Genomic DNA, 18,825 nt, shown 5'->3' with positions numbered 1-18,825 from the left:
CCTGTTCCTGGATGGCACCCTGCCATTGCTCGCTGTCTGCCTGCTGTGGAGGCTAGCTACCCACTGATAAGGAATTAGAAAGTCATTAAGGAACACAAATAGCAGGATGGCACAGTCGCAACCAACTCCAGACTAAATTTGTGTCTTCATTTGCAGACTTATGAGCGTGGGGGGAAAAAGACTTTTTTCTCAATTCATTATTGATCATATTTACATTTGAAATTCAGACTGTCTCATCAGCTTTGGGCTCTTTATTAAATCTCACTTTCAGATCATTACCAAATTGCTAAAAAAAGATTTTTTTTTAAAAAAGTTCCAATTAAATTCAATATTTGTTTTCCTTGTTTTTTGAAAGGTCACCGTGAAACATGAAACACAGAACTGAAAAATGTTACACTGTTTCTTTTTGGTCATCCATCTGCAAGATTTTTAGTGCAAAATAAAAATCTTCTTTGAAAGCTATTCAAGCATCCTACTCTGCAGAGTAGTTTGGTTTTGTAGAAATTTAATAACAAACCAAAATATTGGATAAACTGAAAATTTGAACAGGTGTTACTATGTCTGGACATTTTCACCTGGAGGTTGGGCCTCTTTCATGATTTGCCTGGAGATAGATGGGCTGTGCGTGACAGAAAAGTGGTAAAAGTTAGCTCTTGTCAGTTATAGCCTCTGGGCCAGCTGTTGAAATGCGACACAGTTACACAAAACTATTTAAATATCCAACGGCTACTATAAGGTTTTCCTCTGGCCCTGCATTTCTTGAGTCTTTGAACTTTAGCTGATTTCCATCTGTTAACACAAACGCAGTCTCATGTCACTTTGTCAAAATACATCCAATATTGAGTCTATTGTTCTTTCTATGTTTATGGACACAAAGATCTCCCATTTTTGGATTGTGCGGATGTGTGTGAGCACATACACACAAATATTCCCTGAGAGCATTAAGTGAGAAAATCATGATATTGAAAATTCTTATCCAATTCTACAAAACAGTAGTATTGTAAGCTCCTTGCTGTTTCACAGTGCTACAAAAACAGCATGAGCTGGCTCATCGCTCATGTTAACATACACTTAAGAGACTTTATGTTCAAATCCCACAGATAGCTGATGGTGTTTATTTATTTATATGACTTTTAGCTTTAAATTTCAGTGTTTTCACTCACTGTTTACCAACTTTATTACCCTGGACTGATAAATGTCATGGGGGCAAACAAGTTAATTGCTGCCCATTTACATGATCAAACAGACTGCCTTACTAGTTCAGGTTTTTCCCACGCCGTGTCCTCTGGGGCCGAGAATGAAGTCAATTCAGAAGGGACAGAAACTGCCCTTTCTGGATTAACCACACGAGTGTTTAGCACAAAAAGCTGGTCTTCACGGGGAGCATCTGTCTAGAAAAACATCGACTAAACCAACAAAAACAGTTAACTAACTCATTTCTAATAACTGACATGTTTGGATTTTGTTAAAGCCTCGAGCTAAGGGTGTGGTCTAATTTGGTGCTTTATTAGCATTAGCTGATGACTCATTATTTTATGTGCTTACCTATGTATGGTCACTTCTGTCTCTAAAAAGCCCAACATGGCGGTGGGAAAGTAATAATAATAATAATAAAATAAAGAAACCAAGTTGCCAAGTTGAGAACGCCTTTTTATAGAGGCTATGGTTTTCTTATGCTTCTTTAACTTTCGATTTAATGACACTTCAAAGACTTTGACTGTAGTCTTTTTTAAACTGTTGTCTCTATATATTCAAGCAGAATTACCATTTGATATAATATTAATAAAATATTGTATGTCTACTGTTTCATTTAAAATTTTAAACTCAATTTAAAGGTGAATACTTTAATGCCAGAAATTAAATGCAGTTATAAATGTTTCATTGCATGAGGCATGAGAGAGCCTCATACACCTCATTTAACATATTTTGGTTTAGTTCTCATGAACCTTTAAAAAAAAAACAACTGCAGTTTGCGTGGTTAAAGTTTTTATAAAAAAACTCTGTATCCTGACTGGCTATTAGCAAAAAGGTGCTGGAAACATGAAGACAAAAGAATGCTAACCCTGCTCTAGGTGTGCTGGATGTGGAAACCCTGGAGGCAAAACTTCTGAGGGGCCAATTCTTTGCCTTTACAACTTGACATTTTATTTGTAAGTAACCAAAATAACATTTAAAAAATGAAAGACTTTTGAAATATTCAATGAATGAAGCATAGTTTCTTGAAAAAAAAGAACTTTGAGAGTCTCTGTGTGTAAAATTGAGTTGTACATCGGACAAGTCAGAGAGAATTTATGTCTGACCTTTGCACGGAGACAGCTGCATGTGCAGACTTGACTGCAACCATCAGTTAAGCCTGCATGTGTAGCTTTAAAGCTGGGGCTTTAAGCTTCACTGTTTTGGCTACACGGTAGCTCGAATTGACCACATGTCCAGTAACTTCAGCAGACTGTGTCTGATGACTACGAGATGAATGTCTGTTTCACTGAGGTCCTCAAATGCGTCAAGTGCACTAAAGCCCATTTCAGGCTGCGCTGCTTGAGAGGTCAAGGCATATGGGAATCTGACAGATATCATGAACATGGCAATAACTCCTATCTTTTGCACTTAAATTCTGGAGCCATAATGCATTGTACTTTGAGAGTTACCCCAAGGCTCACTAGCCGTGTGAGTCATTGACACACCAGTGACTCTGACTGCACAGTCAATTACCCATCTACCTTTCATGGGACAGGAGTGGAAGACAGGGAATGAGTTCATCCATGCATTCAACCTACAGCAGCCATGCCTATACCAGAGGTGAAACCCATATGCAGACTGAAGAGACAAGAGGATATTGGGTTAGTTTTTTTTTTTCTAAGTGGAGAATAAAGGTTAATAACAGTCCTTTCCTGTGTCATATTTGACATGACCAGTCATCGCAGTAATTACAATCATTACACTCCAAAGGATGTCTAGTTATCCCTCTTAAACACAGGCCGCACAAAGGAAATCAATTATTCAATCAGAGCACTCCCATTCATCCCTGCCTGAGTTCACTTAATTTTGGGCCTGGGTGAATCTGCCGCAAATAAACCCCACGACCAGAGAAGAAAAGACGAACAGGCCCCTAATTTGTACCCTTTCAGACGGTCAATCACTTTTCAAAGGAATGCAAGCTTATTCTGACAATCAGGCCGACGTGAATGGGAATGGGTTTCATCTGCTACTTTACATAAGTTATCTGGTGATAAAGAGGGCAGAAGAAGAGAGGGAGGGGTGAGCTTTCTGTCTACAAGTGCAGCCTGTGGCCCCCTCCGCTTTTGCTCTCAGCCCCCTCTCTCTTTTCTCTCATCCCCCTTTCACCTCATCTCTCACCCATCCTCCGCTCCTCATCTTGCCCGTGCCCACTAGGATTGGCAGCATGTAATTTAAGAGCATGGGCACAAAGACCAAATGCCAAGCCCATAATGGAAGCTGGATGTGTTCTGATTTAAATGGGCTTCTCTGCACAGGGCCCAGGGCCTGTAATTAAGATCACTGGGACAAAGGCGAGGAGACAGTTTCACAATGCAGTCGGGACCTGGTTGAAGACGAGGGAGTGAAAATATCAGCTCCTTGCACCAAAAATGGAAAAGAAGTTTATTTTTATTTTTATAATGGACACTTGAGTAGTTAGAAGAGGAGACGGAAGTTAAAGTTAAAGTTATAGGCGCTGTCTATTTGTTAGTACTTTGTTGCGATGATCTGATAAAGGTACTCGTGCCGGTGCTGTCCATTCATTAAAATGACAACTTGGACACGCACTCGGCTAACTTTCAAGGATCCGCCACAGTACATGCATCTCTTTGATTGCTTATGGAGCATGTCATGTTGCAAAGAGCAGCTTAACTTCATAGAGAATTCCTATTACCAAGCACTGGCTCCATCAGCATTCCTGTAGGGGTATTTGATCAATCTGAATGATGAAAAGACTACGAGAGGCCTTCATATCCGGATGGAGGGTTGGAAGTCTCGTCCTCCATAGCCATACACCCTCCATCACTCTCTCCTGAGCGTTTTTTGTTCCCGAGGACACACTCTAGCTCCTGGTGCTCTGGGTGGTTGTGTGTTCAGACCTTTTTCCGTTTAATTAGATTTGTTAAAACAATTTTTGGAGTGCTTTATTCGGTAAAAGCTCTCAGGGGTTAATATCCGCAGAACACTTCTGTTCAGCTTCTTTTCACCAATGGAGCATAAATTATTTAAATTATTCAGAATTGTGCGACCTTTTATCTCACCCCCTTTGAAGGCAGCAAATTAAAAATGCAAATGGGCTAACTAATTAATATGTAAATGCATTCATTCCCAGTTAACAATTAGCAATTAAACCTGCAGTGTCTAGAAAGAGCACTGACAAAATTAGCAACTTATTTTTTCATTTGAAAAATAGTCAGTTCGAAAAAAAAATTGATTGACGAAATGACTTTTACTGACAACCACCTGCCTCGATATAAACAAAATTAATAGGATGTCATGTTGGAGACACAGAAATCTGAGTAGAGTCATGTCACAAACAACCAAAATGTGTGTCATTTTTTTTTTCATAGTTTGGTTCCAAGTCTTGTATATTTCATAGCTCGTTCAGCATTAATTGAAACATTAGAGTCTGAAAGGGATTCTGTGCATGTGTGAGGAGTTTCTATAAGGGCACTGAGACCTGCCACATTGCATAACGCAAATTACTGCAGGTCCTACTTTTTAATAGCTTTAGTCCAGAGCAAAGAGAGACCAACAGGAAACCATAAAACAGCAAAAGCTGTCAAACAGTTTCCCATTTCCTTCAGCATGCTCTTACGCTATCTTACACTTCACACTATCTTCTGTGTTACACTTTATGATAGCTAATGTTACAAACTCGACATCAATCATGCATGCCAAGCCCCGACCGTCTCTCCAGTGTCTGAATTTAACCACATCCAGATCCTTTGATGTGATAGCAGGAAGGTGCGGGGGCCGGGAGGCGTGAACTGCACCTCCTGTAAAGGTTATCTGTGATACACAGACCCGGGGGCACCTGCCTCATGCAGAGTATGCGCACATTTCGGCGGCGAACATACAAAGTGATGTATGTGTGCAGATCACTGTCAGCTGTGGAGCTCTGACAATAGAGGTCAGTCAGCCAGTCAATCAGGAACAGAGAAAAATGATTTGTCCTTTTCTCTCTCTCTCTCTCCACGAGACCTTCTTAAGCTTATATCCTAATAATTACTGTCAGTGTTCAACTTGATCTCTTGTCAGCTGGCAACTTCTGCCAGAGGGCTCAGCAGCATGATCATCACCTTTCGACAAACGCTCAGCGATTGCCGAGCCTTTAAAAGCGATTCTTGTGTTTCATTAACTTGCATTAAGTGCCCACGTCCCCTGATACTTGAGCGCTATATTGCCAAAGAAGGTTCATATTTTATTTATTGCGGTTTAATATTGTTTTTGAATATTTGCGCTGCCTTTTGGCCTGCCTTGCAGTCACATTATGTTCCTTAATTTCTCTTTGGAATTGACTTTCTGTTGCTCGGAGTGACGTGTGATTAAAAACATTTTCTTGCATAAAAATGTAAAACGAACATGAAGTTAGTCTCCACGCTGCAGCTGTTTGCTACAATATCTTTAGATTACGCCCACGTCTTTATTTAAAGCACTTTTTAATTGGGCTGTTTTTTTTTTGTTTATGTTGCACAAACTAGACTCAGCCACTTAAGAGCAACTCACCTTGCTGACCATTTATGCCGATGACAACCTCTAATTCGCTTGCTGGTTTTCATATACATGCTGGTAATATACTAGCAACTGCGTAATTACTGCACTCGACACAAGACACTCCACATGCATCTCTTTATCCACTCATTCGTGGAATAAATAGAACTAAAACACAAGAAATGCAGCAAAGAGCCTCTTTCAAGCAAATAGGCTGGGGGTGGGGTAGATAATTAATTCTGAGATTAATGTACTGTAGCAGTGGTGTGTTATTAAAACGCTATTTTTAAATTACAGCTCAGAAAGCACCCCCTTGGGATTAAGAGTGTTAGCCACTGATCTCTGCTTAAGTTATGGATGGAAAAGGAGGGGTGGTCTATTTTACATGCTCAGGTCTCATCTTATGGCTCATGCTGTGGGCTGACACGGAAAATCTTTTTGGTGTTTGTTCGCCTCAGTGACTCACTGAAAAGCCTCTAGTCCCTTTATCAATGGAGTCAGAACTTGTGCTTTTCAATAAGTCTAAGTGTTTGATAGGCGAGGGCCACTGCTGGCTTACAAGTGACATTTGATTAATGGATCTCGCTGTGCCTATTGTAAAACACTTGTTTGCTGAGCAGGGGAATGTTGGGAGGTTGTTGTAAGATAGAGGACAGATCTTGTGGTAATATGGTGCTTAATAGAAACCAAACTCAGTACAGGACCTATACAGATCAAATGACAACAGCAGCCAAATGTAGACTTTTAAGGCATTATTTTCCTTACAGTTCATTATAAAAGCTCCTTATGCTGATATTATTGAGATCTATGGCAATGTCACTATAAAGAGGTTTAATTAGCCAAAGAGGAAGCTAATTTAAAAATTATATGTTGTAACTGTGGCTTAGATAAGCTTAACTAGTTTATTTTGGAACTGTGCTCTCATGAAATATATATCAAATTGAAATGGAAATCATATGTCAATATTATCAGGAAGATTTGCAAAGAGTTTGTTTACAGCAGTTTATTTTTCCCTTTATCTTGCTTGGGAGTAAGAGGCTTAGCTAAAACTGCTAAATTACACATTTATATCACTGATGTGTTGTGGCTAAAATACCTTTAAATACGAGTAATATTTGCAGTATTCATCTAGTTCTGTTTAGATCATCACAACTGAGGAAAGCAAATGATTATCATTACTATGCTCACCATTTAAGTGCTAACATTGCTGCTGTCTGGTGCTGAGCCGGTAGCATTCAGTTTCTTTATCTGTTTTTAAAAAAGTCCTTGTATTTACTTTATAGTTCAAACCATCAGGGCAATTTTAAAAAGAATGATGGCGAGGCTCCACAAAGTGTACAGCATTTTCACAAAGCGCATACTCATGTAATCCACTGATAATGTGAAAATGTTAACGCTGCTTTAAAACCTCTGCATTTTTCTGTGTCCTTGTATCTGTTTGTTACAGTAATACTGTTTGTAATTTGCCTCTAATGTGCCAGTCACAGCTCTTGTTTTGTGCACCGGTGCTGTGTTCCTCATTTTTGTTGTTGTCTTTTTTAATAGACACAAGTCCTGAAGATTATACAGCTGTCCTTTTGTTAAATGATGTTAATGCATTAAATAACAATTTGTAACACATTGATGTGATAAAAAATTGTTACAATGTTACAATTACAATGTGATGTAGTTAAGGTGTGATACGGATGTCCTCCAATTATCTGAATGGCAGGCTGATAAAAAGGGAAATAAAAAGATTTAACATATATATATATATAACATATATATATGTTATATATATTATATATATGTATATATAAAACACCCACCCAACATTTCTCAAGCTTCTCGTGTTCCTTCTTCCTGATGTTGCTGTCATTTGGAACCGCTACATCGATCACTACGGCCGTCTTCTTCTGTTTGTCTACCACCACTATGTCCGGTTGGTTAGCCACCACCATTTTGTCCATCTGTATCTGGAAGTCCCACAGGATCTTAGCTCGGTCATTCTCCACCACCCTTGGGGGCATCTCCCATTTTGACCTCGGGACTTCCAGGTTATACTCGGCACAGATGTTCCTGTACACTATGCCGGCCACTTGGTTATGGCGTTCCATGTATGCCTTGCCTCCTAGCATCTTGCACCCTGCTGTTATGTGCTGGATTGTCTCTGGGGCAGCCTGCACCTGGGGTCTTGCCTAGTGTGATAGACCCCAGCCTCTATGGATCTTGTACTCAGAGCTTGTGCTGCCATGATTAGTGCCTCTGTGCTGTCTTTCAGTCCAGCTTTGTCCAGCCACTGGTAGGATTTCTGGATATCAGCCACCTCCTCTATCTGCCGGTGGTACATACCGTGCAGGGGCCTGTCCTTCCATGATGGTTCCTCGTCTCCCTCCTCTTTCTTGGGTTTCTGCTGCCTGAGGTATTCACTGAGCACTCGGTCAGTTGGGGCCATCTTTGTGATGTATTCGTGGATGTTCGTTGTCTCATCCTGGACTGTGGTGCTGACACTCACCAGTCCCCGGTCCCCTTCCTTCCGCTTAGCGTACAGCCTCAGGGTGCTGGACTTGGGGTGAAACCCTCCATGCATCGTAAGGAGCTTTCTTGTCTTGATGTCAGTGGCTTCTATCTCCTCTTTTGGCCAGCCTATTACCCCAGCAGGGTACCTGAACTCATATACTGTATATATATATTTATTAGGGGTGCAACAATACTCATATTGATATTGAACCGTTCGATACAGTGCTTTCGGTTCGGTACGCATATGTATCGAACAATACAAAATTTTAAATTTATTTGATCAACTTTCCTTCTGACGATGCTGTCTGTGTTGAGCGCTCAGTGGATCTGTGCTCGACAGTGCAGCCTAGGCGGAGTAGTCGAACGCAGATTCACTGAGCGCAGGGCAAGCTAGTGAGACAGAAGCTAAGCTCTCCTTGCAACATGGCAAATTGAAGCTCCCCCACCCTCATTCAGATCTGGCGTTTGGAACTATTTTGGTTTTCATGTGACGTATGACCCTGAAGGTAAGCGCGTCATGGACTAAAGTAAAACAGTATGTTGGATGTGCCACGCAATGCTCAATTACATGGTGGGAACTAGTGCGTTAGCGCAGTTAGCTCGTTAACGTGTTGGCCGTCCAGCCCCACGCACGGGGCGATCCGCGGTAGCTCGTTAACGGAGATTTGCCGTGTTGTGGCGTTAACGTCATTTCAGATTAACGCTGACAGCACTAGTGGGAACACAACGAATATGACTGCACATTTACAACGACATCATCCTAGTGCAAAGACAAGTGGAAGCAGACAAAAACAACAAGCATGCATGCTACAAACTTTACCCGAGTCATTTAGACAGCCGTCAGCACAGGATTCTCCTTATGGGGACCTGATATGTTTAATATGCTGCTGAGAATATAGCCCAGAAGAAGCGTATAGTATAGCTTTTATTTTGGAAAGAGCCATTTCTCTGTAATAAACTCTCCTTTCCAAAGATGAGTGATTTCTCGATCGGATAGATTAATTTTTTTATTATTTTGTTGTTTCAGCAACATTAAATTTAAAAACTGTACTTTTGAGTTAAAATATATATTTATAATTTTAATAAATGACAAATTAAAAAGGCGTGAACATTTTTTTTGTATCGAAAAAATATCGAACCGTGACACCAAAGTATCGAACCGAACCGTGAATTTTGTGTATCGTTGCACCCCTAATGTATGTATATATGTGCTGTGCTTTTTTGGAAATCGAATTTCCCAGAGGAACCCACCCGAGGGATTAATAAAGTTCTATCTAATCTAATCTAATCTATATATAAAAACATTCCTGGCCACTTATCCTACTTGTGTGCAGGGAAGAGGACAATGGTGCCGCAGTGTACTACTTAGGAAGAGTGGTGATATGGATATAACTGGTTTCAACAGCACAGTGGTAAATTGGAAACTGTATCCAGGTCAGAAAAAACTGCTTGGATCCAAAAACGTAACGTGTAGCGTTAAAAACTAATTATTAAGTTGAGTAATTCATTACTTTAAAAAAAATAATCAGTAATGTGTAATATCCTGGCTTGTGTGATGAAAATCAGACTCAACCTGGGGTTTTTGGTGCCTAATAATTCCAACCACACAGTAACATATTCATTACTAACACAGCATTGTTCATTTTTGGTGTATTCTTCCTGCTTTGCAGTGACATTTGTTTCTGCTGATTGTGCACTCACTGAGTGACCCTCAGCATGTACATTAATTAAAGAAGACGTTAACCCTTACTCAGCTGCGTTTACGAGCCTAACAGTACATCTATACCTAGTGCTGAAATGCAACTAAAAATCCATCTTCCTCTTTCCCAAAGGCACAACTTGGTTGTTTTAAAATTGATATATGCTGTGTTTCCAAAAAGCAAGTGTTGAAATTAGTTAACCTTTACAAGAAGTTCCCATTCGTCATAATACAGGAAAACACCTTACAGGAGAAACCCAGTTCAACAAAATAAATGGCAGCTCACCACTGAAAACTGCTTCAGACTGCTTCAGATTAAAATAACAACAACAGGTAGAAAGATGCATGGCAGGTTGACTTGAGTCCTTTACTATGAATTGGGCTTTGAGAAGTCTTACTGGCATACTTTGCCATGTTAACTTGTGCTTATGCAGATCTAAGCTGCTCTGGAGCAGGTTATGTTAGCGATTAGAGATCGGCAGATATGAAATCACTTCCTACTGACCAGTCGGTTCTTTGGAAAATTGCATCTACATTCCTGAAAGATCCCTGGGACCTCTAAAGGGGATGGTAAGATAGTAAAAGGGGAGAGAGTGAGAGTCTTTAAATTGTTTGCCTTTTCATTATGATAATCTGTGGTAATTATAGAATTTTTGATGCAAGTTTATTGTTTGATTATTCCTTGAAGCCTTTACAGTTTTATTATTGTGTACATTATCCTAAACCGTTTATATTTTTCTCTCAGATCTTTAAACACCACCAGGGCTGCAGCTGAAAGAGTGAAAGCTAAAACTGTCCAGTGCACATCTAAAGATTAATTTAATGGAATGACGTAACACATCAGATTCTCTTGTTTCCCTGTTACAACAGAGCTGCAATATTCTGTATGTATGTAAACTCACACAGTCAGCATTTTTGTTGGCTTTGCTTTCTGACTTCAAATAGGCTAAACTTTATTAATATACAAGCTCTTGTCCAGTGTGCATACCCATTCTAATTCTATGCTACTGTACATTTCCTAAAACAAACTCTCACACTGCAGATTTGTTTGGTTATTTTTATCCTTTAATATGTGCTTAATTGGTCGCATTTTAGTAAAACTATACTTTTATCTTCCCTTTTAAACCAGTTACTGCGTTGGCAGTAAACTCCTTGTTCGTGATTGGCCACTTGCTGCTGACACTATCCTTTTCATGTGAGCGTGATTTTAGCTAGACGGTGAAGCTCTGGATTAATGTATTGAGGCGATATCTACCTTTGTGTCACTTTAGCCTGATTGCCAGTGTTAGGGTAAGTGAATGCAGATAACGGAAATATATCCTGGGTATGTTGACCTTACTTCATACAGAATCTGGAGCTATTGTTGTCTTGGCTCTTAGTGTAGACCATAGGTGTCAAACTCTGGCCCGCGGGCCAAATTTGGCCCGCAGCCTAATTACATTTGGCCCGCGAAGCCATACCAAATTACTATTAGAGCTGGCCTACTGGTATTATACAGCTAATATATACATTGTTTAGTATTAAGCTTTGCTTGTTCCACATTCAGTTTTTCAGCAAAACTTGTTTGAGTCCATAAGAAGAGATTCATTCTTAAATCTGGAGGAAGATATTTTTCAATAAATATTAATGTTAGCCCGCGACCTTGTTCTAGTTTTGAATTTTGGCCCACTGTGTATTTGAGTTTGACACCCCTGGTGTAGACTGTTTTCCTCAGCCTGGAGCCAATCATCTGAAAGCCACGAAATGCCCCACTAGGGACACAAATAGCCTGGTCAGGCACCTCTACATCTCAGTTAGCAAACACACTCATTTATACCTACGACACGTCATGCAGATATTTTTAATAACTTGAAAGAAACTGACCAGAAAAACACACTTACAAAATCAAAGCAGTGTTAGCAACCAAGGTGGCAAACTACAAACAGTTAGCCTAACTAGAGTAAGCCTCCAAAAGCTACCTGGTAGTTTTTTATTTTTATTTTATTTTACCGTTATTTGTGTTGAAAGTGAATGCAGTCCACTTTCAACACACGTGAAGTCTGATTTTGCTTTTTATAGAATACCTATTTCCTCAAACTAGCTAGCTTGCTAACTATTGACAAAATACAACCTCACTCAGCTTAATATAGTAAATGTTTGTGTTCATGGGTGGATGACTGAATTGTTAGAAAATGGAGAAAATATTATTGGAATGTTTCCAAAACTGACTCTGGGCACAAGATGTTCCAAAGTAACACGTGACTGTAATTACGTTACATTTTTCAGTAACGCTGTAATCTAATGAGTTACTGCACTAAATTCAGCAATCTCATTACAGTCAAGATTAGGTTGTTACATGTGTTGCAAAAGTTTTTATTCTTTTCTGCATGCCCGATGGATGAAAGAAGAAAGACAAATCAGCTGATTCTTCTGTGGGTAGGCGGACAATGGATGGAGCGGTCTACAACTTTCGAGGAGAGGAGACATGGACATTACTGTTATTCTTACTGCACTAAAGGACAAGAGCGCAAAATGCATTAAGGGCAGAAACAGCTGCATGGTTTTGCTAACACGACAGCATCTCTTTGTAAGTGTCTGCACAGAGAGCATGCTAAGCTAGCAATGAATGTAGCATGACGCTAACAAAGAATGCAGAGTGATGTTAAAGCTGAGTGTATGCTGACCCCAGCCCAGCTGCCAGAGCTTGGCTGTAGTGAATAATCAGGCTAGTCTCCATTTCTACTTGTACCTATTTCTGCAGCAGAGACACTGTGGCTCTGAAGCTTTTTTTTGCTTTGTTTAAGTGTGTAAGTAATAGGTGACTCCTCTCAGTAGGAATACCTCTCTCCTGAGTTATGAAGTGCTTAATTCACACAAATATGTAAAAAAAACAAAACAAACAAACCCACACGCAAACAGAAAAAAGACAGTGGTGTGGCCATCTGCATGAGATGACCGCTACATGATAGAGTTGATATTGGTGTCTGCATGTGTATGTCCCTGTGTTTGTGTGTGTGTGTGTGTGCATGTGTAATGTTCTGTTTTTAACATTGGCAGTGAGTGCTTTGCACCTGTGGCTGCTGGCAGACCATTCGGTGTGTTGCAGCTCCGGAGGGACCTTGAAGCCCGTCGCAGTGGGAGAGAGGAGTCTGTCCTGCTAACCGTAATTAGCACAGGCCTGTTGATTCACTGATAATGAGAGGGAGTTCATTAGCGCAACGCTAATTGCTGCCTACTTCACCACTGCCGCCACCACCGCAGCCATGCCAGCCCCCCAAACCCCTTGCACTCAAAAAAGTTTGCCCGTCTATCACATTAGTAATGAGGAAAAAAAAAAGGAAAAAACGTAAAAATCTGTAACTTTTTCAGGACATTGAAGTGGAAGCAGATGGAATACGGCCTTTGAATTAGTTTTGACTTATTTTTGTACATATGTGATTAAGTAGAGCAAAACCTAGTTAGAGGTTTTTTGCTTGTGAAATTTCACTGCGATAAGCATTTGTAGTGTTCTCCGGAGGCACAGATGCACGTAGATAGGACGGTTCTGTCCAAGGACACGATGGCGGTTCAGAAGCTAATTGCCAGAGCAAGCAAACAAGAAAAAGCACAGGTTGCTGACTCAGCTTAAAGACGACCTCAGCTGTACCTGCATTATATAACAACTGTGTCACAGGCATACTTTAGTCCAGTCAGGCAACGAGTTTTACTTACAAACTGCAATTACCAGGGACAACTGCACAAAGAATTATATTCACTCTGAATAAATACATCAGAAAATCCAAAGCAATGACGATGAATGTATCCTTACAACCAACACTAATGTAATTTAGGTAAATAAATCAAGCGGAGCGTCTTTGATAATGTTAGCTAAGATTTAAAATGAATCCCTTTGATAGTGGATATATTATATCTCATGATCATAAAGAAGATTTAAGTCAAACATACATGTGGTACTTTTAAAGCCCGCAAATGAAAAATTAACACAAAGCAAACAAACACGCATAATCAGAACTTGCCACCTATAGCTATTGTCCTTTGGTCCATTTTTGCAGGTGTGTGCTAATAGCTCCTCGTTCCCTAAATGATGTCACTAAAATACGTAGTACAGTGTAACAGAAAGCTTATTTGCAATGTACAAATCTCTAAATTTGCCTTTAACCACATTAATTTGAATATCTGTAAGTGCCAAAATATATGTAGTACCGTCGTATGATTCCTGTCAACCGTAACACTTGAGCTGTTCACAGTAACTGTTGCTGTTAAGACAATTGTTTTGTTATGTGATCTTTCATTTGCCTGCCATTTGCATCTGATATTGCCGTAAGCCGTCTATGCATGGCCCCAGCTGAGCTTCAAAACATCTGTTTCGTCCCGTAAAGCAGCCTAGTGTATGTAATCAAGCAGTTTTCTGACAAAAGCTGTTGGCACACATTGTAAAACACCAGTCTTAAGGCTGATAAGGCTGTCTGTTTTCCAGATCTGGAGTCACGCTCTGTGATTTTTCAGTCTTATCAGTGGAACCAAACAGAGTCGTGAAAAAACACAGGTTAAATTCATTTCATGATCTCATGAACGTACCAGTACTGAACTTATCATTTAATTGTTTTTGGTCTTTTTAGACTCACAGCTTTTGGGTATACAAAGTGAAGTGAGGGGCATTAACCTCATTCTGTGATCTTAGTCAGCGCTTTCCTGAAAACTTTCTGGATTTCTGCTAGTTTAAGTTTATACTCACAAAGTCTTCATTTTTTAAATTACGGTCATTAAAATCACAAAGGCAATTTTCTAGAGTTGTTAGTGAACCAATGCAGTGTCCTCAGTTTCACAGTCAGATCCACGCTTTGTTTGGCATGTTCAAAACACGAGGACGCCGATGGCAAAATTAAGGCTTTTCAGCAGGACTTCACCTACCCTACCACATAATGATGGATAGGTCCGTCTTTTATATGTTGGAAGTTAACATGCTAATGTAGCATTAAAGGGAGCAGCAGGCCTTATCTATCCCAATTGCAAGGGCTTCATGTGACTGCGCTCTGAATATCCAATCATATTCAAAATGGGTTTTTGTAATTGTAAACTTGGGTGTTTTTGCAAAGATGGATACTCTTCCCTCAAAACTTCTCTCCTAATTGTGACGCTTTAATCTCTGAAGCCGTCTGCAGCGTACAGTCCCCTGAGAATACTTTGCATTCGACCGCGGGTAATGTCAGAATAGATGGATGCAGCTATGGATGGAGGATGGAGGGATGACTAACCAGTCCGAAAGTGCCATGGCAATATCCGTCAGTGTTGTGTATTTCTACATAACAAGTGTCCATCCACGAGGCAATCTCACCTCGAGAGAGTGATCTGTCTCTCCTCTCCTCTCACTAAGAGGCTGAGGCTTTATCAGTGAGGCCATGATGAATTCTCAGCAGACACCCACTCCGTATGGGCCCTGAGTGAGCATGCATTTAAATGAACCCTCTCTTCCTCTGCCTCGTACTACACAAGAATTTCTAAACTCTATCTTGTCAAGCACTACATCAAACACAATAACAACAACCGTCCTAGCCCACCTTCATCCCCTCCCCTCCATTTTCTACTTCCTTCTTTAAGTCATTTTCTTCTCTGACATTTTTCTTTCTTGGTCCACATCACCAAAGACTCCTTTCATCTGCTTTTCATGATGGACTCATTTACATTTTTTTTAAAGCGCTTTTACGTCATATCCGAGTTTGTTGCTTCTCTCAATCAAACCACAAAGAGTCGGAAGCCATCACTCTTAACCAGCTCGTTTCTTGTCTTCTTTTTTTCCCCCTCCCCAGGTTTCGAACCGTAAGGTGAGAGAGGTAGCGTACTGGTGATCAGAGCATCAAAGCTGCCAGTCAGCCCCAAGGCTGGCGCATCATTCTCGAGGTGAATTACAGCACTACGAGAGCCCTTTTGTCCACGGCCACTGCTGTTACAGGCACAGCACGTCAGTCGGCAGCCTAATTACTATGAAGACGCCCCGCTCTCACCTGGTCCTGCGTTTCAAACACTCAGATTAAAGCAGCGTCGGTTAAGTTTTGGCAGGACTTTCCTTGAAACGGGAATTTCAGTGGATTACGGTGGAATAGAGACATTAGCAAGATTTTAGTTTGGATTATCAGTGTTTGGTAAGTTACGTGAGATATATCATTATTAAAGGTAATTACAGAATTTTAATAATTCCCTAGTTGCACAAATAACTTGTACTTATTGTGCTTCTTAGCTCAGCGCGGTCAAAGGTGCCTTTAAAACACCAACAAAGCAGGTCAAATAAAACCAGATTATTCCTGAATGTCAGCCTGTTAGTTGTTAACATAAGAAAGCTCGCTAAGAATAATGGGTTTGGCGTTTGTGTTGGTAGGTTCAAGGTCGAGTGTTACGATAACTAACGGTAGCAAGCTTGGTTAGCAAGCTGCATCCACAAACTACGCAGGTCAAATGCAATAAGATATTTTTAAGCATACTATATTATTTATCTGATGATTCTATTGAAATTATAATAATAATTACATAATAATAATTAATATTATTTTGATATATTCTTCATTTTACATATTTATTTTGTTCAGAGTGCAACATCTAAGAAATTCTGGTACATTTATCAGTAAATGGCTTTTGACCCATTGATAAAGCAAAATGTTTGCTGGTAATACTAAACAAGACTTGACTGACATTGAAACTAATAAAAACTAAACTAAAGATAAAAAAGTTCAAACACTAAAAACAAAATTGAAATGAGCAAGCTGACTCTGATAACTAACTGAAACCAAACTGAAATAAACGAACATAACTGTGGAGCGGACGTCAGGAGGGCTGCCTGTTCTCTGTGACCGCGCAGAATTGATTGCATCTACAATACAACTACAAAGACTTAAAACATAAATGACCTTTCGGCCAAGTTGTCTCCATTTCCACAACAGACCAAAACCGTTTTTATACCAGGATGTAAAAAAGCTTTTTAATGGTGTTTAGCTGGCATTTTGATATGGAAGTCTACGGGGATTTGCTCTCTTTAGGGACTAGCCTGTGGTCAAGTGGTCATTCCAGGAAGTGCACCTTTCTCACTTCCTTTTTGTCAGCCCCAGAGGCTGGCGCTTGGTTCAAGTCCCCTACTACCCAGCTAATCCACCACACCAGTCTTTCCACCAAACCACAATGATCATCCCACTTCGCTCTCGCTCTGCAGGCCTACTTGTTGTTCCTAGAGTATTTAAAAGTAGAATGGGAGGCGGAGCCTTCAGTTTTCAGGCCCCTCTTCTGTGGAACCAGCTTCCAGTTTGGATTCAGGAGACAGACACTATCTCTACTTTCAAGATTAGGCTTCAAACTTTCCTTTTTGCTAAAGCATATAGTTAGGGCTGGACCAGGTGACCCTGAATCCCCCCTTAGTTACGCTGCAGTAGGTTTAGGCTTCTGGGGGGTTCCCATGATGCACTGGGTGTTTCTTCTTCACTCACTATGTGTTAACAGACCTCTCTGCATTGAATCATATCTGTTATTAATCTCTGTCTCTCTTCCACAGCATGTCTTTATCCTGTCTTCCTTCTCTCACCCCAACCAATCACAGCAGATGGCCCCGCCCCTCCCTGAGCCTGGTTCTGCCGGAGGTTTCTTCCTGTTAAAAGGGAGTTTTTCCTTCCCACTGTCGCCAAAGTGGGAGTTGGGTTTTTCTCTGTGTATTATTGTAGGATCTACCTTACAATATAAAGCGCCTTGAGGCGACTGCTGTTGTGATTTGGCGCTGTATAAATAAATCGAATTGAATCCTCAGGTAATGAGTATTCCTTACAAGGAAGCGTTACTTGGGATTTATCTATTTGGTTACTTGTCAGTAAAAAAAAAAAAAGGTAATCTAATTTTTTTAGCCGTTTTGCAGCTGTGTGACTTTGCAGTTTTGTAAAACATTATAAGTAAATTGTATTGTTACTTTAGCTAAACGAGATTTAAGATATCAAGGTTTTTCCGAAAAGATGGGAGGGATTAGTTCAATTTGATTTTATTTATATAGCACCAAATCAAATGAAACTTTACCTTATATTGTAAGGTAAAGTCTCTACAATAATACAGAGAAAACCACAACAAATCAATTGAACCTCCGTTGAGCGAGCGCTGGTGACAGTGGGAGGGAAAAACTCCCTTTTAGCAGGAAGAACCAGGCTCAGGGAAAGGGCAGTCATCTGCCACAACAAGTTATGGGTAAGGGGAGGGAGACAGGACAAAAGACTCACTGCTGAAGAGAGCCAGAGATTAATAATAACTAAGAGTGGTGTATAAACACGTACAGTGTGAAAAGAAGTGAGAGAAGAAAGATAACAGAATACGCATTAAATATAGGGAATAATTGAGCATGGCTGTTACTACTTACTCCTTCTTGCCCACTGATTCAGCATATAAAACTGCTTGTTGGTAGCTCCTACACCGAGCCACGAAAACACAGCAACTTCACACCGCGTTTGGATTTTCCTCAATTAAACCACTGAAGTCATTGTTTCTGTCAAAAAGGGGAAAAAAATGAGGAAAGTTCCAGAAAACGTGCAGTAATTATTCATAATCCCAACAATTTGAGTGCAGCTACCTCATTTGGCTCAGTAATTTTGGCTTTTCTGAAAATTTCTTGCATACATTTGCACATTAATGTGGCCTGTTGTATGTGGAGAGGGCTGCGTTTTCCTGTGTGATGTCTCCCACAGTGGTGCGGCCCAGTCGGGAGGCAGGGCCAGCTGAGACACAAAGATTGGTTTTGTTCTCCTTTCGCTGTGGAGCACTTTAACACATTCAGCGTTATTGCCTCTTGTCAGTGGTGTTGTGATGGTAAACAAACACCTTTGCGGGGCGTGTGTATGCAGGTGTGTGTGTGTGTTCTCTTCCACGAGACTCTCTGCGTTGTGCCAAAATCCCCCCCAAAAAACGAATGCACAAAAACCCCC

At 40.4% G+C, this 18,825-nt stretch overlaps 1 long non-coding RNA gene across 1 annotated transcript in view; it reads right to left on the bottom strand.

The window, feature by feature from the left end:
* The window catches only part of LOC146557510 (uncharacterized), a 29,241-nt gene extending 10,663 nt beyond the window's left edge, over positions 1 to 18,578 (bottom strand). Inside the window, exons 1-2 of the long non-coding RNA XR_014888752.1 lie at positions 18,474 to 18,578; positions 18,264 to 18,389 (exon numbers count right to left, since the gene is read on the bottom strand). This is a non-coding gene — a long non-coding RNA (uncharacterized LOC146557510). The remainder of the gene's footprint in view (positions 1 to 18,263; positions 18,390 to 18,473) is intronic.
* Positions 18,579 to 18,825: the final 247 nt, after the last annotated feature.

The sequence above is a fragment of the Mchenga conophoros genome, linkage group LG15, assembly GCF_057382185.1.
Source record: "Mchenga conophoros isolate Kocher_MC1m ecotype Shallow Benthic linkage group LG15, M_conophoros_male_GT1.1, whole genome shotgun sequence".
NCBI lineage: Eukaryota > Metazoa > Chordata > Actinopteri > Cichliformes > Cichlidae > Mchenga > Mchenga conophoros.
This window is presented reverse-complemented; position numbering and strand designations above follow the sequence as displayed.